General features: G+C 41.4%; 1 long non-coding RNA gene across 1 annotated transcript; it reads left to right on the top strand.

Annotated features, from left to right (window-relative positions):
• Positions 1-1657: 1657 nt before the first annotated feature.
• On the top strand, positions 1658-22176 carry LOC130111953 (uncharacterized). Its single transcript, XR_008810193.1, has 4 exons — positions 1658-1752; positions 18909-19038; positions 20220-20332; positions 22092-22176. It is a non-coding gene; the product is annotated as an uncharacterized LOC130111953 (long non-coding RNA).
• The last annotated feature ends 594 nt before the right edge of the window (positions 22177-22770 follow it).

Raw genomic sequence — 22770 nt, 5'->3', positions numbered from 1 at the left:
TGACAACGACCCTAAGCACACAGCCAAGACAACGAAGGAGTGGCTTCGGGACAAGTCTGTGAATGTCCTTGAGTGGCCCAGCCAGAGCCCAGACTTGAACCCCATTGAACATCTCTGGAAAGACCTGAAAATAGCTGTGCAGCGACGCTCCCCATCTAACCTTACAGAGCTCGAGAGGATCTGCAGAGAAGAATGGGAGAAATACCCCAAATATAGGTGTGCCAAGCTTGTAGCTTCATACCCAAGAAGACTTGAGGCTGTAATGGCTGCCAAGGGTGCCTCAACCAAGTACTGAGTAACAGGTGTGAATACTATGTACATGCAATATTTCAGTTTTTTATTTTCAATACATTTGCAAAAATCTCTACAAAACCTTTTATGCTTTGTCATTATGGGGTATTGTATGTAGATTGATGAGAAAAAAAAAGGAATTTAATCCATTTTGGAATAAGGCTGTAACATAACAAAATGTGGGGAAAGGGAAGGGGTATGAATACTTTCCGGATGCACTGTATACGCAATCCTGATTTTAAGCTGCACTCATGCTAACCGTGCTGCATCTAAAAAGCATACAGTAACAAGTCACACTGGTTAATGTCACATCAACATGTGCAATGCAGGCTGCATTGCACATTGCATATGTTGAGGGTGGGGCCACCGCCACCACCACAACTGCTTTGTGAGGAGATGTCATTGCATTGCATTGCAACTAAATCTGGGTCAAACCACTGAAAAAAACAAGTGGAAAAATGTTGAGATAGCATGGTTTTGATCATATGCAAAACTACACACACACACACACACACACACATATATATATATATATATATATATATATATACACTACCACTTTTGGCTGCTCCCGTTAGGAGTCGCCACACCGGATCACCCATTTCCATTTCTTCCTGTCGTCTGCGTCTTCCTCTGTCACACCAGCCACCTGCATGTCCTCCCTCACCACATCCATAAACCTCCTCTTTGGCCTTCCTCTTTTCCTCTTCCCTGGCAGCTTCATATTCAGCATCCTTCTCCCAATATACTCAGCATCTCTCCTCCACACATGTCCAAGCCATCTCAATCTTGCCTCTCTTGCTTTGTCTCCAAACCTTCCAACTTGATCTGTCCCTCTAATATGATCGTTCCTAATCCTGTCCTTCTTCGTCACTCCCAGTGAAAATTTTAGCATTTTCAACTCTGCCACCTCCAGCTCCCCAGCTCCACCTCCTATCTTTTCGTCAGTGCCACTGTCTCCAAACCATATAACACACACACATATAGATATATATAGTACCAGTCAAAAGTTTGGACACCTACTCATAGGGTTTTTCTTTATTTTTATTAGTACTAAATGAAACAATTTGTTTGGCGCACGGGGGGGGGGGGTCTAAAAATTTATATTGTTTTTATTTGAAAAAAATTTTGGAAAGAAATTCCAAGTTGGTAGTGAATTCAATATTTTGAAAATCAATGAATTCAATTGTTTGTCCAAATGCACCACTTGCACACACACACACACACTTGCCATCCTTCCTCCACTTGGGGGCGCTCACTGCCTCGTGTCACTCACTTGTGCTCTTAAGCTCTGCCTAGCGTTTATCATACCAACCAAATGCAGATGAGAAGTTCAGACTGAGGCCAATGAGGTGAAGTTGCTCAGCAGAGATCACCTCTCTTCTGCTAGCTGGTCAACGGTGCTCTAAGGCTTGTAAAGGCCACCAGACTCACAAAGACTCAGGGAAAGCAACATGAACTGTAAGTACCCCCCCCCCTCCCTCTCTCTCTTTCTCTCTCTGCGTGTATATATATATATATATATGTGTGTGTGTGTGTGTGTGTGTGTGTGTGTGTGTGTGTGTGTGTGTGTGTGTGTGTGTGTGTGTGTGTGAGTGAGATCAACAGGTTACTGGGTATATACACAGTAGCTTCAGTTTATGCTTCAGTTTATGAATATTATCTGTGAATGCTTTGTACTTCTTTAATTCTTTAAAGGCTTTCCGGTGTTCTTATTTGCTAGTTCTCAGATCTGCGGTTGTATTTCAGTTCTGTTTGTTGTCTGTTGTGAAATAACAGCATGGGACCATTCGGTCTAATGTGCTTTTTATTAGACTTCCTAAAATAAATCTGTTGCAATTATTTACTTTTTAATGCTGTGTCCAGTGAAAATATGGCGGCGGTGTGAAAAATTCCTCTACGAGGCTTTTTGCTGTCATGAAGATGGAGATGACTGCTTTGGATTCACATTGAAACCATGTGCTTGATAGTGAAAGTAAGGGATCTTTTAGCATGAACTCATTTGAATTCAAGTAGAATTAATTTTAATAGCCCTACATCACTGTCGAATCCCGGAGGGCTATAAAGTCATTCTCCAAAATGCGTCGATACAATAAATGATGCTCAGTACAGTTAGACAGTGCTGGCTTGTTTGATAAACGTGGGAGATCTGCAAACAGGAAGTGGTTGTGACTTAGATGAGTTGGCAACTTTTTAAAACTTGACAAGTTTTGAAATGACTGGCAGGTTAAAAAGACCTGCCCGCGAACAAAAATCTACATTTCGGGAGAGTTAAAAGTTGATTTTGCCATCATGTGACTGGACTTTCTGGTTCATCAGTGCAGTGGGCACACCCTTGCATTGGCAGACAGCACAGCAGAATTTAGACCTGCTCTATCTGGTCTGGTTTATCACTTAAGGGTGTCTTTGGCTAAATTAACTCTTGTTGGGAAAATAAGTTTTCTCCCAAAGAGACTAATTCACTTTCTAACTAAGCACAGTAAGAAATAGGATCAAGTTGAGCCCAGACAAAATCATTTCCGCATATGCTACATCTTGATTTAATGTAATCCGAGAACCGGACTATTCAGTGTTACTACCAGCATATTTCAGTTAAATGGCCAGTTGACGAAAACGTAACTAGAATGAATCCAAATATTTCCCTGCAGTTGTCTAAATCCTCTGGCATTCATTGCACTGCTTGATAATGGCATGCCCTACCAATCTGGCATCAAAGTAGAGTCAGACAAAACCAGGCAAAAAAAAAAAGAGTCTAGATGTTTGATGCCTGCCAAGTTTTTCATCCAGGAAGTAAATGAAGTAGTGTGGTGTGCACAATATTGATATATATCTAGATATCTGCTTATGAGATATACACTCACCGGCCACTTTATTAGGCACACCTGTCCAACTGCTTGTTAACGCAAATTTCTAATCAGCCAATCACATGGCAGCAACCCAATGCATTTAGGCATGTAGACATGGTCAAGACGATCTGCTGCAGTTCAAACCAAGCATCAGAATGGGGAAGAAAGGTGATTTAAGTGACTTTGAACGTGGCATGGTTGTTGGTGCCAGACGGGCTAGTCTGAGTATTTCAGAAACTGCTGATCTACTGGGATTTTCACGCACAACCATCTCTAGGGTTTACAGAGAATGGTCTGAAAAAGAGAAAATATCCAGTGAGCGGCAGTTCTGTGGGCGAAAATGCCTTGTTGATGCCAGAGGTCAGAGGAGAATGGCCAGACTGGTTCGAGCTGATAGAAGGGCAACAGTAACTCAAATAACCACTCATTACAACCGAGGTATGCAGAAGAGCATCTCTGAACGCACAACACGTCGAACCTTGAGGCAGATGGGCTACAGCAGCAGAAGACCACACCGGGTGCCACTCCTGTCAGCTAAGAACAGGAAACTGAGGCTACAATTCGCACAGGCTCACCAAAATTGGACAATAGAAGATTGGAAAAACGTTGCCTGGTCTGATGAGTCTCGATTTCTGCTGCGACATTCGGATGGTAGGGTCAGAATTTGGCGTCAACAACATGAAAGCATGGATCCATCCTGCCTTGTATCAAGGGTTCAGGCTGGTGGTGGTGGTGTAATGGTGTGGGGGATATTTTCTTGGCACACTTTGGGCCCCTTGGTACCAATTGAGCATCGTGTCAACGCCACAGCCTACCTGAGTATTGTTGCTGACCATGTCCATCCCTTTATGACCACAGTGTTCCCATCTTCTGATGGCTACTTCCAGCAGGATAACGCGCCATGTCATAAAGCTCGAATCATCTCAGACTGGTTTCTTGAACATGACAATGAGTTCACTGTACTCAAATGGCCTCCACAGTCACCAGATCTCAATCCAATAGAGCACCTTCGGGATGTGGTGGACCGGGAGATTCGCATCATGGATGTGCAGCCGACAAATCTGCAGCAACTGCGTGATGCTATCATGTCAATATGGACCAAACTCTCTGAGGAATGTTTCCAGTACCTTGTTGAATCTATGCCACGAAGGATTAAGGCAGTTCTGAAGGCAAAAGGGGGTCCAACCCGGTACTAGCAAGGTGTACCTAATAAAGTGGCCAGTGAGTGTATATCTAGATATCTGCTTAGGGGCAGCACGGTGGGTGGCCCAGTGGTTAGCACTGTTGCCTCACAGCAAAAAGGTCCTGGGTTCGAACCTCAGGCCATCCCAGGTCCTTTCTGTGTGGAGTTTGCATGTTCTCCTCGTGTCTGCGTGGGTTTCTTCCGGGTGCTCCGGTTTCCTCCCACCATCAAAAAGACATGCATGTTAGGGTTAACACTCCTGTCTGTGCCCCTGACCAAGGCAATGGAAAGAAGTACTGGAGTTGGTCTCCGGGTGCTGCAGCTGCCCACTGCTCCTATACAATAGGATGGGTTAAATGCAGAGAATGAATTTCGTTGTATGTATGTACAAATGACAAATAGTGTATTCTATTCTATTTTATTCTATTCTATGTGTGCAAAAGTATAATATTTAAGAATCTAACTGAGGTTCATCACATTGGACTGTGTGGTAATATGGATGTGTAATAGAACAGCAAACCAGATATAGTTTTCAAATAATACTCCCTCAAATATTTAGGGAATAGATTCTTGTTATCATTAATCAAAATGACGAAACTGTCTATCACGGTGTGAAAATATCCAGATTCCATCGCTATATAACACCGCTGACAGACGATTTAATGTTAATATTGACTGACTGCAGGGCCCCGTGTGCAGATCCTCAGAGTGTGACCTTAACGGAGGGTGTGTTTATGTGCCGTGACACGGGAAAGTGCAATTAGGTACACACTGTTACTTTTGGAGAAACAAAACGCCTGGTACCGCACGTACCATTTGGGCAGCTGAAATTAGTCTGAGGATGTTTTTACGAAGAAAGGGGATTTGACCTTTGACATTAGAATGTCTCGTTTTCACTGCTCATTTCAGTCATAAGCAGAGGTGGAAAAACTTGGTCCAGAAGGGTTTTTTCCACCTCCGGTCTTAAGGGAGTCGGTATTCCTGTGTGCAAACAGACATTGATGACTTTTCTGGTCAGCCGAGGATAACTGTCACCCTGAAGCACTGATCCATCGAGCCGATAAGACACGTCAGACGCTGACTCAGATAGGAGCAAGAATACCACGATGTACGTCTGCCTGTATGTGGAGCATACCTTTTGGAAGTGATACCTCTTGACTGACTTGCAGGAAGTGGATAGGACTATAGCAGATGATCCACAGTGGAATTCTTTTAACCATATGTCAAGATTGACCGTCTCGGGGGTGTATTGCCGTTTCTTCTTCTTGTCTCTCCTTTATATTTTAGTCATTTACTTGACCAGAAAGAGTAGAAGAAGAATCAGCTTGTGGGCGACTGGCTAGCATTCAACCACCAAGCAACCAAAAGTGAGAAACGCAGGGACAAGAGCCATAGTGCTCTGGAAATGTTAATCCGACCCTAAAATGTTGATTAAAAGTCCCTTGAAAAGCGAGTGGAAGGAATTCACTTTCTTTCTCTTTTTCTGTCTCTTTTTTTTTTTTTGCTTTTTTTTTTCTCTCCAAATGTCTGAATTTCTCTCCCTGTTGAATGTTCTGCAGCTGTCTTGGTTCGGCCTCCATTGGAAAAGAATTCCAGGTTTTAGCCTGTCCTAATAACTTTGAATTAAAACTGAAATGATAAAATACAATTTGTCAAGTCTGTGATTTGGATGAAAATGATCTTTCAGTGCCAACACTGAACGATCATTTTCAACCTTTTTTTTTCTTGCCCTACCAACAGGGGTGTAGCACAAAATCCTGGGCCCTAAACATAAGCAGTCTCTGTGGGCCCCTTTCCTCTTTTGTCTCTCACGCATCACTTTTTTGAGTTCTAGCATACTGTATATTATTCACAATCACAGTACATTAATCTAATTTAACCTAACTTAACCTTAACCTAACTTAGCTAATCTTGCAGTGACTGAATCTGCTAAACCATTTTGCACCTTTTGTAAAGGGTGAGAGGGGCCTCAGAGAGCCTCCGCTGTTTTCTTTAAGTCCCTCAACCGATGTATTGAGCCAGTTTTAACTGAAGTTATGACACCAATTAGTTAGAAATAAAAATTTACAAACAAAAACAAACTTTTAATTCCAGGCTTCTCGAGGCCTCCGCCCCCTCCCCCATCCCTTCTGGGCCATGGTATGGAACGTCCCCTTTTACCCCCCCCCCCACACTACGATACCGCTGTCTACCAACACAGGTTGTAAAGTATATCCTGTGACACTGAAACTCAACCATGAACCATGGCCATGAATGGGTGCGCATACGCAAGGTTTCATAACAGCCCAACACCACATCGGCGAACCAGCATACATACGCATGGCCCTGCATGGTACGTGACGGACTATCACTGTGCTGTGTGTTACACACCACGTCACAATTTCCGTACCATCCAGCCCTCATTTGTTCTCATGCAATCTCAGCAACATCCTCTCTCTCTCTCTCTCTCTCTCTCTCTCTCTCTCTCTCTCTCTCTCTCTCTCTCTCTCTCTCTCTCTCTCTCTCTCTCTCTCTCTCTCTCTCTCTCTCTCTCTCTCTCTCTCTCTCTCTCTCTCTCTCTCATCTCTCGTCTCTCTCTCTCTCTCGTTCTCACACAAATGCAGTTGCTCAAGCAAAGATAGACGTGTTCTGTGCACACAACTGACTGACAGCACTAATCACTTACACATGTGCAAGTGATAAGTGCTGCGGAGAGGAGAGTTCCCACTCGCTCGGTAAGGAGTCTCTTATGACTCATTATAAATGTGGGAGGGAATATTTCGGCACTTGTTATCATTCTCTCTCATTCACTTTAACGGGATTTCAATATTTGGTATGAAACCTTAACCGTGAGACTGTTCTTTCAGTTGCCAGTTGCTGAGTAATTGTGAAACCAGCACAAAGAAAACATAGACTATTATATATATATACACACACACACATGCCTTCACCGGAAACAAGTAAAACACAAATAAATACAAAGATAGTATAATGATTCACTATCTCCATATTTGAATGTGAGGCGGCACCCTAGATGACGACACCATTGTTGGTGCTCTATAAGTCAGTGTTGGGAGGGTTACTTTTAAAACGTATTCCACTGCAGATTACAGAATACATGTCATGAAATGTAATTTGTAACATATTCCGTTAGATTACTCAATGTGAGTAACGTATTCTAAACACTTTGGATTACTTTAATATTTTCTTACATTTTGTGTAACAGTATATGTAGCATTCACACAATACTACTTACTTGAGTGGCTATTCTGCTTTTTCTATTGTATCAACTGGCTGAATGCATTTGAGTCACCTTAAATATATATTAACAAAGGCTACAAGAGTATGTAAACACAAAAGAGCTATGATTTTTTTTATCTGGTAAAAAAAAAGAAAGAAAGAAGAGAACTTTTCCATGTGCTTTTCTTTATTTCTATAGCTGTTAGAATGAAAAACCTTAGATAAAGATGAAAATATAGCATACTGTTGTACTGAATTTACTGTTGAGCTAACATTTACGTATCACTTTCACTGCATTCTGTGTTGCAATCCTCTTAAAATAAGAATGGCACCAAAAAAACAAAACAATTTTCCACCAAGTAAAATGTTAACATTGTTACAGCATTTACTGTATTCACATCAAAATCACTCTTCTAACAAGATTAATCACTCTATAGACATCCCTCAGAACAAAACTGAACAGAAATGGGCTCAAACTAAATGTGAAGATGGCATAATATTGTAACCGGTTATTTTATTGCCCGGTGCGGGATCCGATACGGGGTGTACTGCACCACAAGGCGACATCATCTGCACGCTTCCGGATCCCACCGCTGCCACCAATGTAACCGGTTTTTTTTTTTTTGCCCGGTGCGGGATTCGAACATGGTGTACTGCACCACAAGGCGACATCACTAACCGCTCGGCTAAAGGGTCAGACTCGTTAACTAGGGGCTAACGTGTCTTATTAGTAGTTTACAGTCGTCGCCCTCTCCCGGAAGCGCGCCCTCGCGCTTTGTTATTCCCGCGCTCCGAAGGGACTTCTGGGGATCTGCACACTTCCGGATCCCACCGCTGCCACCAATGTAACCGGTTATTTTCTTGCCCGGTGCGGGATTCGATACGGAGTGTACTGCACCACAAGGCGACATCACTAACCGCTCGGCTAAAGGGTCAGACCCCCTGGTCGATTGGTCAGTGGGTCTTATTAGTAGTTTACGATATCATGAGCCGCTGTTTAAACCTATGCCACAAGATGTCATTTAACATGCCTTTCGTAAAAGAAACAAGGTCTCAGGTTAGTTTACTCTTTCGCCCCTGAACAACAAAGGCACTTGCAATACAGTAAGAATCACATGTTTAAATCACATGTCTGTCAGTGCGTTTGCAGTATGCATGTACAGTGATACATTTTAAACATGTTAGAAAAACACATTATGAAACAGTGTGACCATCAAACATACGATGAAACAACGTGGCAACTAAGTGAAATTGCCAGTAAACATTTGAAGTGTCTCAGAGCATGGCCCACTTGCTCTACTACTCTGCAGTCCAGTAGGAGGTGGTTATAACGCAGCAAGAGAGCCTGTTCAGTGTTTGTCTGTGATATGGTTACGGTGTTGGGTGATAATAACCCCCCCCCCCTTTGTTCAAACTACATCGTGGCCTTCGGGGGAGCCTACTTTTTGTATTTATTTTTTTCACGGGGGGGGGGGCTTGCGCGTGCCTCAAAAAGAGGACTTAGAATGACTCACAAAGATACAACAGCTGCGAGTGTATGGCCTACTTGCTTTATGCCAGCACGTCGTATAGGCTATATAAACACATACTCTTATACTCCCTGTATATAAAATAGGCTGTACGCAAAGCACATCAGGCTGCCAACAATCGAGTACATCAGCAACGGTTAAAGTTACCCGTCACAGGTCAATTAAGACATCGAGGGTCACGTAGACCTAGCCACGACACATTGGGAATAACATGCCTTACCTTAATACAGAACCGACCGCAGAGGCCTGGGGTCGGCTGCCTTCGCTGCTCGTCCAGAAATCCAAGACGTGGACGGGCGATGAGCCACAGAATAGAAGCACCAACGACGTTCGTGACGCGTTAGACGTAACGTGACGTCACTGGACCGCCGCCATTACTGTTCGACCGGAGCTAAAATCAAAATATTAGTGCGGTATGCTATGTAAAAAAAACAGCTCCCGTAGGATTTTTGTGCCAAAGTTGATTTTTTTGCTGTTTTGGCTTCTATAGGGACCAAACTAACAGAAAATGAAGGGTGCCAAATTTTCTGACCCCCACCCCCAATTCTGGGGGGCCATCTATTTTGGGACCTCCCAGAACAGTAAAATAGAAGTCCGCCTGGGACTACTCTTACTAAAATGGCTGTAGAATTGTTACGCTTCAGTTGTATAACACCAAATTTGGAGGAGACGCAGTTGAGAAGTTGTAGAACAGATCCAAATATCTGTGGCCTGCTGGTAAATGGTATTACTGATGTTATTCACACTCAAATTGTAAGTTTTGTTTAGGCGAACCTAAAAAATTGAATTTCTGCTGTAGTTTATCTGCAGTCCTTCTGTTCTGGTGGATGGCACAACTAAACTTCCACTTGAAGTACATTTTTCCAGGTGTTACCTATACATAGACACCAGAATTGTGCATCTGGGCCCTGTACTTGCGGAGCTATTACTGAATTATTTTGGGCATGTAATTTCGGGCGAAAATTCAAAAAAATTGCCTGGGGCTGAAGTGGTTTTTAATGTCCAATTTTTATAACATTATAGTTGTTTTGTAGGTTTTAAAATATTCTGAGTTGATTTATAACACTATTAAAACAGCTAGAAGAGTATTTGTCTGACTTTTGGTTCCTCACCTGGGACACCCCGGACTGACCCTTGTGCCTATCCCATTCATCATTACTCTCCTCTTTCCACTCCTGCTCTTTTCTTGGCCAATATAACTTTTACAATTATTTTTCATGGGCATCAAGTGACAATTAATACTTTACTGAAGGTGTTGACCATCCTGAAAGACATTCCTGTTCTGACTCTGAAAAAATAAGGGTTGGAATGTGGCCATTGTAGCATAATCCTTGTTAATTTGGTTCATTTCAAACAGGTGAGATCATAATTAAAGCACAGCTGTGTTTGTAGCTGACTGAAAACAAAAAAGAACAGTACTCAAGATAAAATAAAATAAAAATAGGTCAATACGAAAACAACAACAACAAAACAAACAAACCACAATAGATTTGAAGAGTCAACATTTTGAGAATCACATTCATGGAATTGCTGAAAGCAACTACCTGGTAAGTGATACTTCTATTTTAATTTTTTATCATTCAGGTGATATTTAAAACAAGCCTGAAAGATTTATAAGCCACATATTTTGACATATATTTACATTGTCTTCCCATTATTAGGTCTAATCTTTCAGTCTGACATGCCCTGATCGAACAATTTTGGACTACTAACAGTAAGCTAAGGTGGGCTAAATTCAAACCATGCCCGCTAGATTTAAAAGCCAACATTTGCACATATTTATATTTACATTGTTTTCCCATCATTAGGTTTCATCTGTCTGGCAGGCACAGATCCGACAACCTACAACAACGAACTAGAAAGCTAAGCTAGACAGTAAGCTAAGGTGGGCTGAGAATGATCTGGTAAATGTGTCATATTTTTCTGATGAAATTTAAACCAAGCCTTCTAATTCAAATATATATTTACATTGTTTTCCCATCATTAGGTTTCATTTGTCTGGCATCCAACAAATTGGACAACTTGTGAGCTAAGGTGGGATGAGATCTGGTCAATATGGCAGAGGAATGCAACATTTGCGTGATCTGCAAAGAAGGTGCCACCCCTGGCAAGCGACTAGTTAAAAATCCAGCCATGATTGATGACCTACTGCAGGCTTGCAGGGACAGAGTTTCTTTAGGTCAAAGTGATTTTGAGGAACTTTCCGACTACTTATCTGGCCTAAATGAAGGGGAACTGAAATTGGTTCATTATCATAGTGAGTGTCGAAAATCTGTTATAAACAAGAATAAAATTGACCGTCTCAGGGCTAACCAAGAGCTGGAACTCTTCACATTGCATTTGCTGTGTTGCATGGTCTAGGTAAAACAGTTGATGGAAGTGGCCTTGACATATGTGCTATTGAAAGTGGTGCATACACATCAGCAGCTCTTTGTGGTATCTTTGGTGGCAAAGCTTACAAACGAGGCCTTGAGTACCACATCACTACGAGCCTTGCAATTTTGATGTTGCGATTTGATGCCATCTTGTCAAAACTTCCAAATTGTCCAATTCAGATGCAATGCATTGCTCTCAAGGACAAACTCCATGAACTTAACAAACTGATGGTAGAGATCTTTGAAGAAATCCAATCCTGGTACACAGAAAATGTCAAGCCACTTGAAGATGAAAAAGACATTGGTGAGTTCACTCAATTCTTAACCCAGTATCTTCACCTGGTAGAGAGTCTTCTTAATCTCATCAGCTCTTGCAACTCAGGTGACTGGGAGGGATACTTGTCTTCATTAGAGAATCTCATCAAGTATTTCTTTGCTCATGATCTCCTCAACTATGCCCGCTTGATGCCAGTCAATCTTGCTCAAATTAATGCTCTTGAAAAAGATGACCCAGAAACATGGGATGCACTGAAGTCTGGTGCATTTGTGGTGGAAAAGTCAGAAACACCCTTCACTCATCTCTTCACTGATCAAGCCCTCGAGCAGGAAATCAAGAAGCTAAAGGGACATGGTGGGATGGTAGGACTCAGTAGAGATGAAGCAGCTCTGGACCGGCTGATCATTGCCACACCTCATCTTGCTGATCTAGTGAATCAGTACCCCAAGAGCTTCCCAAAAGCTTCCAGATCTACTTCAAGGACAGAGCATTATCATCTCTCAGGAGAGATTGCATTGAGGTCAAGAACAAATGCACTGAAGCTACGCGACTTGATTGAGTTGCACTGTGGAGGCAATCCATTCAAAGAAAAAAACACAATTAAAGAGTCTTGTTTTGTCAGTGCTTGTGACAGATGCGGCAAAGCATGATATTCTCCAGTTTGCGGAAAAGGGTCAGAAGCGCTTTGAGGAGTTTGTTTCTGAACGTTTGATCGCTACGTCAACACTCTCAGTGTGGAACAAAATGAAGAAACTCAAGTTGAAGACCTTTTCAAACTGGATGGAGAAAACAAAGGTACGTGTTGGAGACAAGGTCATCAAGTTGCGTGAGGAATGTGAACTGCTTGGAAGATTTCTCATCATCCAAGGCAGTCGACCAAGTCTAGTTCCCAAACTTGAGGAGACAATTGGAGACTATGAAATGTCAATGGTTCTCCGCTCTCTGTGTGCTGTGGATGGAACCTTGTACATCCCTACAGACAAAGCTAGTCTCATGCATGCAATTGAAGATGCCAAGGCAGAGCTCCTTGAAGCTGTCCCAAAGTCTGATCCAATGCAAGAAGATCCTCCAGGTGTCCCTATCAAAGTTCTAATAGTTGATGCCATGGGTGTGCTTCAGAGCATGAAAAAGACACCAACCATGCGGAAGCTGTCAGACCTTCAGGACGCATTTAACAAACGCATCAAAACAATGATGGATGGCTATCAGGAGGTCGAGTTGTCTTTGATCGATATATGGATGAGTCATTAAAGAAGAAAACTCAACAGAAGAGAGCAACTACTTCTGTAGAATACGAAATCCATCCAGAGATGAAGCTCACTATGTCGATCAAGGATCTCCTCTCTGCATCATTGACCAAGAAGAAGCTGACATGTGAGTTGGCCCAGGGACTGCTAGAGTATTTCTCAAAGGACAGTTCTTTCCTACTGGTTGTCATTTATGACACCTTCATCAAGGGACGTGATTTTGTGGAGGCACACACACATGAAGAGGCTGATACCCTCATACCTCATCAAGTCCTTGCCTCTGCTGCCAATGGTGCCTCACGAGACATATGTGTTTGGTCACCCGACACTGATGTCCTCTTACTGCTACTTGATTTAGTATCATGTGAATGCATTGCAACTCCAACTTCTCTGACATTTTCAACAGGCAAAGGTGCAAAGAAACGGGAAATAAATGTTTTTGAGCGTGTTCAAGTTATTGGACGTCAGAAATGTCAAGGATTACTTGGCCTACACAATTTTTCTGGTGTTGACTGGGGAGGAAACTTTGTTGGAATCTCCAAAAAGACGTGGATCAACGCATACCTGAAGCTTGATGATGATGATCCTGCCATTGACTGCTTCAAGGACCTTGGCAAGGGTTCCATTCCCCCTGAGCTTATCCATGGTGAGCTCCCATCACTGGTGAAGGCATTAGAGAATTTTGTGTGCTGTGTTTACAGCTCAAAAGGTCCAACAACCCTGCCATCACTCAGATGGGAACTATTCCGATCAAAGAACCTGGAGGGTGAGATGCTACCTCCAACTCGTGCTGCATTGCTACCCCATATCCTACATTCCAATTATGTCACAATGCGAGATAAGTCATACAAGATGAATTGCCCTGAGCTTCCACCAATCGAACAGAATGGATGGAGTTAAGTGAGCGGTGGATATGTTCCAGTCAGGTGTCTTGCCCTCCCTGCACCACAGGCAGTACTTGAGCTAATCAAATGTGGCTGCAAAGTAGGTTGCAAGGGACAGTGCAGCTGCTCAAAGAATTACCTGCCTTGCACTCCTCTCTGCAAATGTTATGGTGGAGACTGTGCAAACACAACAAGTGAGTACATTCCAGAAGATGACAATGCTGATGAATAGATCATCAAGTATTATTTAAATTCCTTTATCACCACCTGTATTTGTTTAGTATTGTTGTAGATGTTTTCGGGGAATTTAGCATCTTTTTCTTACTCTCTGTTTACCTACTGGCGCAACATAGAGTAACTTTTTTTTTCAATTGGATACTAAGTGCAACTTTTTACTGCTGCTTGTCTTCATGTATATGCTGCTATAAACAACATACAGTATGCTAAACTGAAAGATAAACCTGTCTTACTGGATTACTCGACTACTGTGTGGTTATTTACATAATAGAAACATGTTTAATAAATGTCTTCCATTTTTCACATTAAATATGACAGTTATTATGTTCCCTTTCACAAAAAAGGCAAATTTGTTGTGTTTACCTAATTTAGTACAATGGGACATCGCCGTAGGATGGACACCATCTTGGATTCGACAATAAATAAGTAAATGATGGAAATTTCATTGATTCAGTTGAATTCTTTGAGCCCAAAAACCTGAGATTAGACACCAAAATCAGCTTTCTAGCTTGACTAGAAACTGAGATATAGCCATTTTAAGCTCCTGGCAGCCATATTGGATAACATCTTGAAAATGATGCATTTCCAGGAGGTAGATTTTCCTAGATTTTTAGTATGTTCTTAAGCATGCCTAGAGGTAACAGAATCAATAGAAAAAACTATGCTATCTATTTTCTTGGGATTAAGTTTTTTTTTCCTTCACATATTGAACCATCTATTTTGGATAGGGGGCGCCCAGAAAGGGGGTGGGGGTCTGAAAATTTGGCACCCATCATTTTCTGACAGTTTGGTCCCTATAGAAGCCAAAACAGCAAAAAAATCAATTTTGGCACAAAAATCCTACGGGAGTACATACCATACTGCACTATATTGCGAATGTTGCGTGTTTTCGCGGCCTGTCGGTCATACTGAGTTGCGAAAATGCCGTTGTCGCTCGTAAAGTGGCTGATCACTGCCATGGCAACCACTGCAGTAGCAACAGCCGAGACGCCGCCGGGCCGAGGACGGGTAGAACCCTCCTGTTCCATCGGTGAATTTTGCGTCTTTTTATTGCATCACGGCACAAAACAGTCTCTCGATGTTAATGTTACTGACTGTATGTTGATGTTTTGAGTTGAATGGTGAATCTGAATGGGTTTTCCTGCAAGGTTTAATCTGTCAATTTACCTGAAAAAGGCATTTAGTGTAGACTTACCTGATTCACCTGAAACTAAAAAGAGTTAACTCAAAGGATGAAATAACTGACACAATATAGGTCTAGCTTGATAAAACAGACTATTATCCGAGGAAAAATATTGACCGGTCTCATCTTAATTGGAAAATATAAAATAGATAATTGACTAAACTAATTGGAAACTTGAACCTAAAACAACCTAACTGCAATTAAAAAGGGATTCAAACCAGGGATTTCAGTATATCTAAATGTATGAATGTGTGACACAGAGCTGTGATTAGTTTTCATGTTTCAAGTGAATTTACACTATTTTGTCATTAAATTGACAGCTTTTTCATTTTGTAGCCCCAGTCTCTAGTCTGCTGTTTTGTTGCTCAACCACTCCTTAAGAGCCTAGATCTGGTCCAGTGTGAGATAGTGACACAAGTGTTATGTGTGTGTGTGTGTGTGTATATATATATATATATATACACATATATATATATATATATAGTGCTGCTTGAAAGTATGTGAACCCCCCTTGAGCAGTTTAGATGTTTCTGTTGTTTTACCATGATTTTCTTATTTTATCATCACCAGTTTTTATGTATGAAATGTCAGATATATGTTTATCAATTTCATGTCGGTGTTTAGTGGGACTTGTTTAAGTAGCCCAAAAACTACATGAAACATGGAATTAGTGTATGTGCAAAAGTAAGTGAACCCCCAGCCGCATTGGTTAAGTCAAGCAGGTAACAGACTCGGGTGAAACACATTTGGGTGCTTAATTAATCATTTAAGCAGACCAATGAAATGAGACATCCTTGGGAAAGGGTTTGGCCTGCACCAATTAAAAGAGAGAGGAAATCAACCAAACCACTGTGGTCCCATACAAATCAACAATGCTGAGAGCAAAGGTGATATCCGAGGACATGAAGAAGAGGGTAGTGACAGCCCATCAGTCTGGGGAGGGATATAAGACCATCTCCAAAAGATTCCAGCTCCATCCATCCACTGTAAGACAAATAATTTACAAATGAAGGGCCTTCAACATGAGAGCAACTCTGCCTAGAAGTGGACGCCCATCAAAACTATCACCCAGAAGCACCAGAAAAATAATAAATCAGGTAAAGGCCAACCCACACATCACCTCTAGAGAGTTGCAGACCTCTGGCAGCATCTGGGACAAATGTGCATGCGTCTACAATCAGACGAAAATTGAATAGCCATGATATTCATGGGAGGGTTGCTAGAAGGAAGCCTCTGCTCTCAAAAAAGAACAAAGCTGCCCATTTCAACCTTGCCAGAGAGCACTTGGACAAACCAGAGACCTTCTGGAAGTCCATTCTCTGGACAGACGAGTCCAAAATAGAATTATTTGGTCATAATCAAAACCATCATGTTTGGAGAAAAGCCAACACTGCATGTGAAGAAAAGAACCTCCTCCCAACAGTGAAGCATGGTGGTGGAAATGTGAAGGTCTGGGGCTGCTTTTCTTCTTCTGGACCTGGACAACTCCATATTATCCAAGGAACCATGTATTCTCCGGCATGTCAACAAATTCTTGACCAGAATCTCCTGCCATCAGTCAGGGAGTTGACGCTTGGACGAAAATGGATGAATCAACAAGACAATGACCCAAAGCATTCCAGCAAAACTACAAAGGAATGGCTTCAGAGAAAGAGGATTCGTACTCTGGATTGGCCCAGTCAAAGTCCGGATCTTAATCCAATTGAAATGTTGTGGCGAGATCTGAAGAAGTTGGTACATATCAGATGTCCCTCCAACCTCTCTCAACTGGCTGAGTTCTGCAAGGAGGATTGGGCAAAAATCCCCATAAGCAGATGCGAGAGACTGGTTAGTGGTTACAGAAGACGTTTGGTTGAAGTAATGGCTGCAAAAGGAGGAGCCACAAGCTACTAATACAAGGGTTCACATACTTTTGCACATGTTAAATTTTCAGTTTTTGTGAAATAAACCACCTTTGTTGAATTAAATAATGAAAATATATCGCTTTTTGTGTGTGTGTCCATTATTTGGAAGGTGTGCTTTACAAATTGGGATTTGGATGTATGTGTAATAAGCTTATCTTAATGTTTTTTACAAAAACATTGACCATGTCTGGAGGGTTCACAAACTTTCAAGCAGCACTGTATATATATATATAAAATTGCATCACAATACACAATATTCTCTTGAAATGTATGTAACACTTGTGTTCCAGGGGCAGATCCCCTTTGCAACAGATGCAAAACAGTAACAGTATCCCCTCATTCATACTTTTTGGACTTGTCGAAATCTTCGTGATTATTGGACATCTATATTTGATACATTTTCTGAGGTTTTTAAGAGTCAGATTTACCCCTTTCCCTTTTATTGCAATTTTTTGGAGTAGTACTAGAGGACACGCTCCTTCCCAGACATTGCTCGAATGCGGTTTACTTCTGCTTCCTTAACTGCTAGACGCCTTCTGCTTATGAAGTGAAAGCAGGAGGCCTCTCCCACACATGTCCAGTAGGTTGGGGAACTTATGAGGTTTTTACACATTGGGGAAAATAAAGTTTATGCTGGGTGGCTCTTCAGGTAAATTTTATAAGATATGGCAACCATTTCTGACCTATATGAGAGTACTAAAACTGTGTACTCTTCCATAACTGATTCTTATTCAATCAAATTACAGTGTAGATTAGCTATCGACAACCGCGACTAATTTAATACATCTGTATGTGTATTTATGTATATTAGTGTTACATTTTGATCTGTTTTGCCATTTGTCTATGTATGTTAAAATCTTTTATTTTATTGTTCATTTTAGATATGTTTTGTACAATCTGTCTTATTGTTTTTTCTGGGGGGGGGGTATAAAAATGGACAGCATGCAAACTTTTGTATTTTGGTATGTCACATTGAAGGTATCAGAAAGCTGGTATGTTGTTGAAGAAAAGGAAAATTAAAAAAAAAATGCACACAAACACACACATACATGTATGTACATGTATGTGTGTAACCACATAGAGGCACAAATATATATATACACACGCAGATATGCACACATACAAGCATGTACTATACACAGATAGAAATGCACCCTTATACACACACACACACACACACACACACACACACACACACACACACACACACACACACACACACAAGCAAACGTTCCCCTCGCACTGTTAACAGGCTATCAGAGCTTATCCGGAATTTAGGGATGGAGTGGATGCCTAACCCACCAAAAATCTGTTTACACACTGAGGAGTCTTTTGTTTGTCTGTCTATTGGTGTGATCTTGACAAAATATGGGCAAATTATGCACATTCCCAACAGCATTTTCGATGATACTGATTCACCCAGAGGGGAAACTGTATCATTTACTGAGGACAATATATTTATTGTTGCCTTGTTTAACTTACAGAAGTTTTTTTAAAGAATATTAGTCCTTATAATTGTGATTCATAAAATACATTAGACACAACGTGTAATATTTCTGTTGTTCTGAAGCAAATATGACCAGTAGATAACAGCGGGGGTTGCTGAGCAGCGCAGATTGAATCCAAGTAAATAACTCTTGCTTTCTTTGACTTCTGGTCGTTAGTCCCGTTGAATATCAGCACTTGGTGTCCCTCAATGTTGTTCTTGTTGTTTTATTGTATTTGTTTTGTAGGGCCCTTCACCCTCTGACCGTCAATCATCCGATAGCACAGTGATAAGAGTTCTGAAGTTGCCATGGCAACCCCGCCTCAGCGCAGCATGGGATGGTTTTGTCCCAGCGTCAGTTTGGCAAGTGATTTCAGGTTAGTGCTGTGGGCATCTTATAAGACTGTACTGTGGCCACATTGTACATATCAAACCTCCAGGTTCATATGAGTGTGCTTTGTACTATGATACAGCATGTGGTTTCAGTTATTGTTATTACCCATATACACTTTGAGGAAGACTTTATAATCAGTACATATGCATAGTTAACTGCGATATGAAAGCCGTAATACTTCTTTATTTTAAATTTGTGTATTACAAGCCAACCTTCTTCTGCTTATTAAACAACTACCTGCCCATTCAGGTCTCTTTCTGTCACACAAAAAGAGTGGTATCCACAGGAGTTATATTCTCTATACCACCTGCTCATTCGATCCCAGTCAGGGAATGACGCCTTCCGACACAGAGAGAGCCGTTTGTGTGAATCCTGAACAGGGCCACCCAAACACAGAGAGAACGGTACCCACAGGGGTATATTATTAGCAACCTGCCTGCCCACTTAATCCCGGTCAGGGAACCTCACGTCTCTGACTCAGAGAGAGCGGTGTCCACGGGTGTTACACTGGCTAAAAGCAGATATCTATAGTTTTCTACACACACAAGAAAAGCCAATCTATCCCCACGAATCTTACTGCCAGTAATGCTTCAAGTTCAAATGTATCAGTTCTGCAGCAAACACAGCACAGAGAACTAACCATCCAATTGTCATCACCCTCAGCACTTGCTCAGTCATCTATTTCTTCACCCCCTTCACTTAAGCTTGCTCTGGTGGTGGTTTGATGTGTGTTTGTGTGAGTCAGCCCAAATTCTTGTGTGGGAAACTAAGAAGATAAGAGTGACTGGAAAGTCCCTTTTGCCCATATTATTACGTGAGTATAATCCCCTATTCTCTACTACCAAGGTTTGTTAGGCTCTCACACCCCAAAACCACATGAAATACACCCTGTGTTTCTAAATGACACACAGGGTGGATGGTGTATCAGGATTGCTTGGAAATAACAATGCTTTTTCCCCAAATATGAGTTAAAATTAACTTTCACTTTTTTGTGATAGCTTTATCTTTAACAGGTTATGAAACATCTGTATTCATAGGACTTTTTACTTTTTTAGGATTTCAGATGTCTTCCAACCCACAATTTCCACTCACAGCTATCGTGTTCTCCCTTTTCTCCTGCCTCTTTGTGTTTGTCATCACATTCCTGCAATGTTTCTCACCCAGGGCTTGCATCAGAGATCCAACGAAAGCTATTGCAAAGAGACTCGGAGATATGTTACATAAATTTGTGCAACACCGATGGAGTGAACCAGAAAGTCAGACGGGCATGACAACTGGTATGATAACATTTTTGATTATCCTATAATTTTCTTTTTTTTGGGGGGGGGGGGTCGTTACATGTAATATATATGTTCCACCGTGTTGGATGGTTGGATGGTGGACATTGTGCTGGGAGTGACGATGTGGGTGCAAGGCTTGTTGATGAGTTCAGATGAGCTATATTTAGTTCTGATGAACTGTTGCAAAAATATTTATTTTAAAATGTTAGTGTTAGGGGTGGTGCAGTGGTTAGCGTTGTCGCCTCACAGCAAGAAGGTCCTGGGTTCAAGCCCCGGGCTAGTCCAAACTTGGTGGGTCATCCCGGGTCGTCCTCTGTGTGGAGTTTGCATACTCTCCCAGTGTCTGCGTGGGTTCCCTCCGGGGGCTCCTGTTTCCTCCCACAGTCCAAAGACATGTAGGTCAGATGAATTGGCCATACTAAAGAAAAAAAAATTGTCCCTGGGAATGAATGGGTGTGTGCGTCAGCAGATAAGCAGTTAAGATAATGGATCGATGGACCTGCTGATCAATGTTTTATTATTTCCACCAAGTTTTTTTATTCATAAGGCTAAATGTATTAAGACTCCACCCATCTCCATGTGCTACTATAGTGAAACTAAATTCTATATTAAGTCCCTGAAATTAATTAAATCACAATTTGCTAAAGATCTCTGGATTTCTAGAAAATGATCTGACCAACATAACAGCTTAAAAACTTAACAATCATTTAGTCAATGCTTATTTATGATTTAGATATTTTATTGTTATTTCATTTTATTCTGCTTAATTGATTCATGATTATTTTGTTTTATTCTGCTTAATTGATTTATTTTACATTTTTTATGGTTTGTGTACATGTTTTACATCTCTTGTGGTGTGTGCTCATTGTTTTCATTCTAGAAGATGAAAAGTTTTCACTTGTAATGTTTGCCTTGTTATTGTAAATTTATCATCTGAATAATAATAATAATAAAAAAAAATCTAAATTGGCAGCTCACCATGACAGAGCGCGTGCTGCTTTTAAGAAGAATGACAGGATCTGATTTGATTGGCCGTAACTGAAAGACAGTCCTCACCACCCCTACCGATCATTTATTAATTCTAATCCAATTTTTTTTCACAACTGCACCTCCGTTGCGCTTGATTGCCGCCATTGCAGCATGTCCCGAAATTACCAAAAAAAGTAGATCGACTTACGCTGTGAACTAACGCCAGTGCCTTCGACTGAACTTTGACCTGGAAACTAGCGCCCTTCATGTCCACATTTATGTATGGATATTGCCGGTTCACTGCCTCATGCTTGATGTGGGCTTTTATTTTAAAAGCAAATACAGTGGGTCCATTTTGGATTAATAAGTACAGTTATCTGCATCCTTTTAGGGTTATGATTTTGCATACAGACATTTTGCGATGAATGGTTACTGCATTTTGAATAATATGCGATTTGCAATGGCCTGAAAAGTCCAACCTGAGTAGTTATATGATCATGCATTGGCGAATAGGTATCAGATTCCTATCCGCTTTATTTCAACATATATCTGATGCCTTTTTCCTGGTTACTTGGTCATAATGCATATCCAATCTGTGCTATGTGTGAGCAAAATATCAGAATTTGGTAACTTGTACCAGGTGATCCAAATGTAGCCTAGTTGTTCTGCCGTAGTGTCCTTGAACAAGACTTTGAATAGGATGAGAGCATTAGCAAAATGGCTTAAACGTAAATCTACATGATGTAAATGAATAAATCTGCTTTTGTTAATTTAACATTGTCCACAGAGTTGGCAAAAAAGTGTTCCTATAAGGCGGGAGTTTTCTACTACAGAGTACTTGAATCCACCGCCAAATCAGAGAAGAAGAGGCTTGGTGTTGAGATGGTGGTGAGTAGGGGCACTGTGTGATGATGGAATAAGTTTGATCTGGTTTGTTTCACTGTATGTGTGTTTGTTGGTGTGAAATAATTATGTTTTACATTCCCCTAAGTCACACTGAACCGCCCCCATGTCTAACTTTGGTGCAAATAACATTTGAATCCATGTGCTTGGAAAAAAGCATTGAAGATGTATGTGTGTGTGTGTGTGTGTGTGTGTGTGTGTGTGTGTGTGTGTGTGTGTGTGTGTGTGTGTGTGTGTGTGTGTGTGTGTGTGTGTGTGTGATCCAGATCATTCTAGAGCACGATCTATTCCAGCGATGTCTGGTGGTCATTTGCCTGGAGATGATCCTATTCTCAGAGGATTTACCAGACTGCTTCCCTCTGCTCCTCCAAATCTTCAATCTACCTCCGTACTACTTCTACAAGGTGTGTGTGTGTGTGTGTGTGTGTGTGTGTGTGTGTGTGTGTGTGTGTGTGTGTGTGTGTGTGTGTGTGTATGTGTGTGTGTGTGTGAACAAGGGTGTGTATGTGAATGCTTATTCAGTGTGACAAAGACAATAAATTAATCTTTTTTTGATACTGTGT

The sequence above is a fragment of the Lampris incognitus genome, chromosome 4 (genome assembly GCF_029633865.1).
Source record: "Lampris incognitus isolate fLamInc1 chromosome 4, fLamInc1.hap2, whole genome shotgun sequence".
NCBI lineage: Eukaryota > Metazoa > Chordata > Actinopteri > Lampriformes > Lampridae > Lampris > Lampris incognitus.
This window is presented reverse-complemented; position numbering and strand designations above follow the sequence as displayed.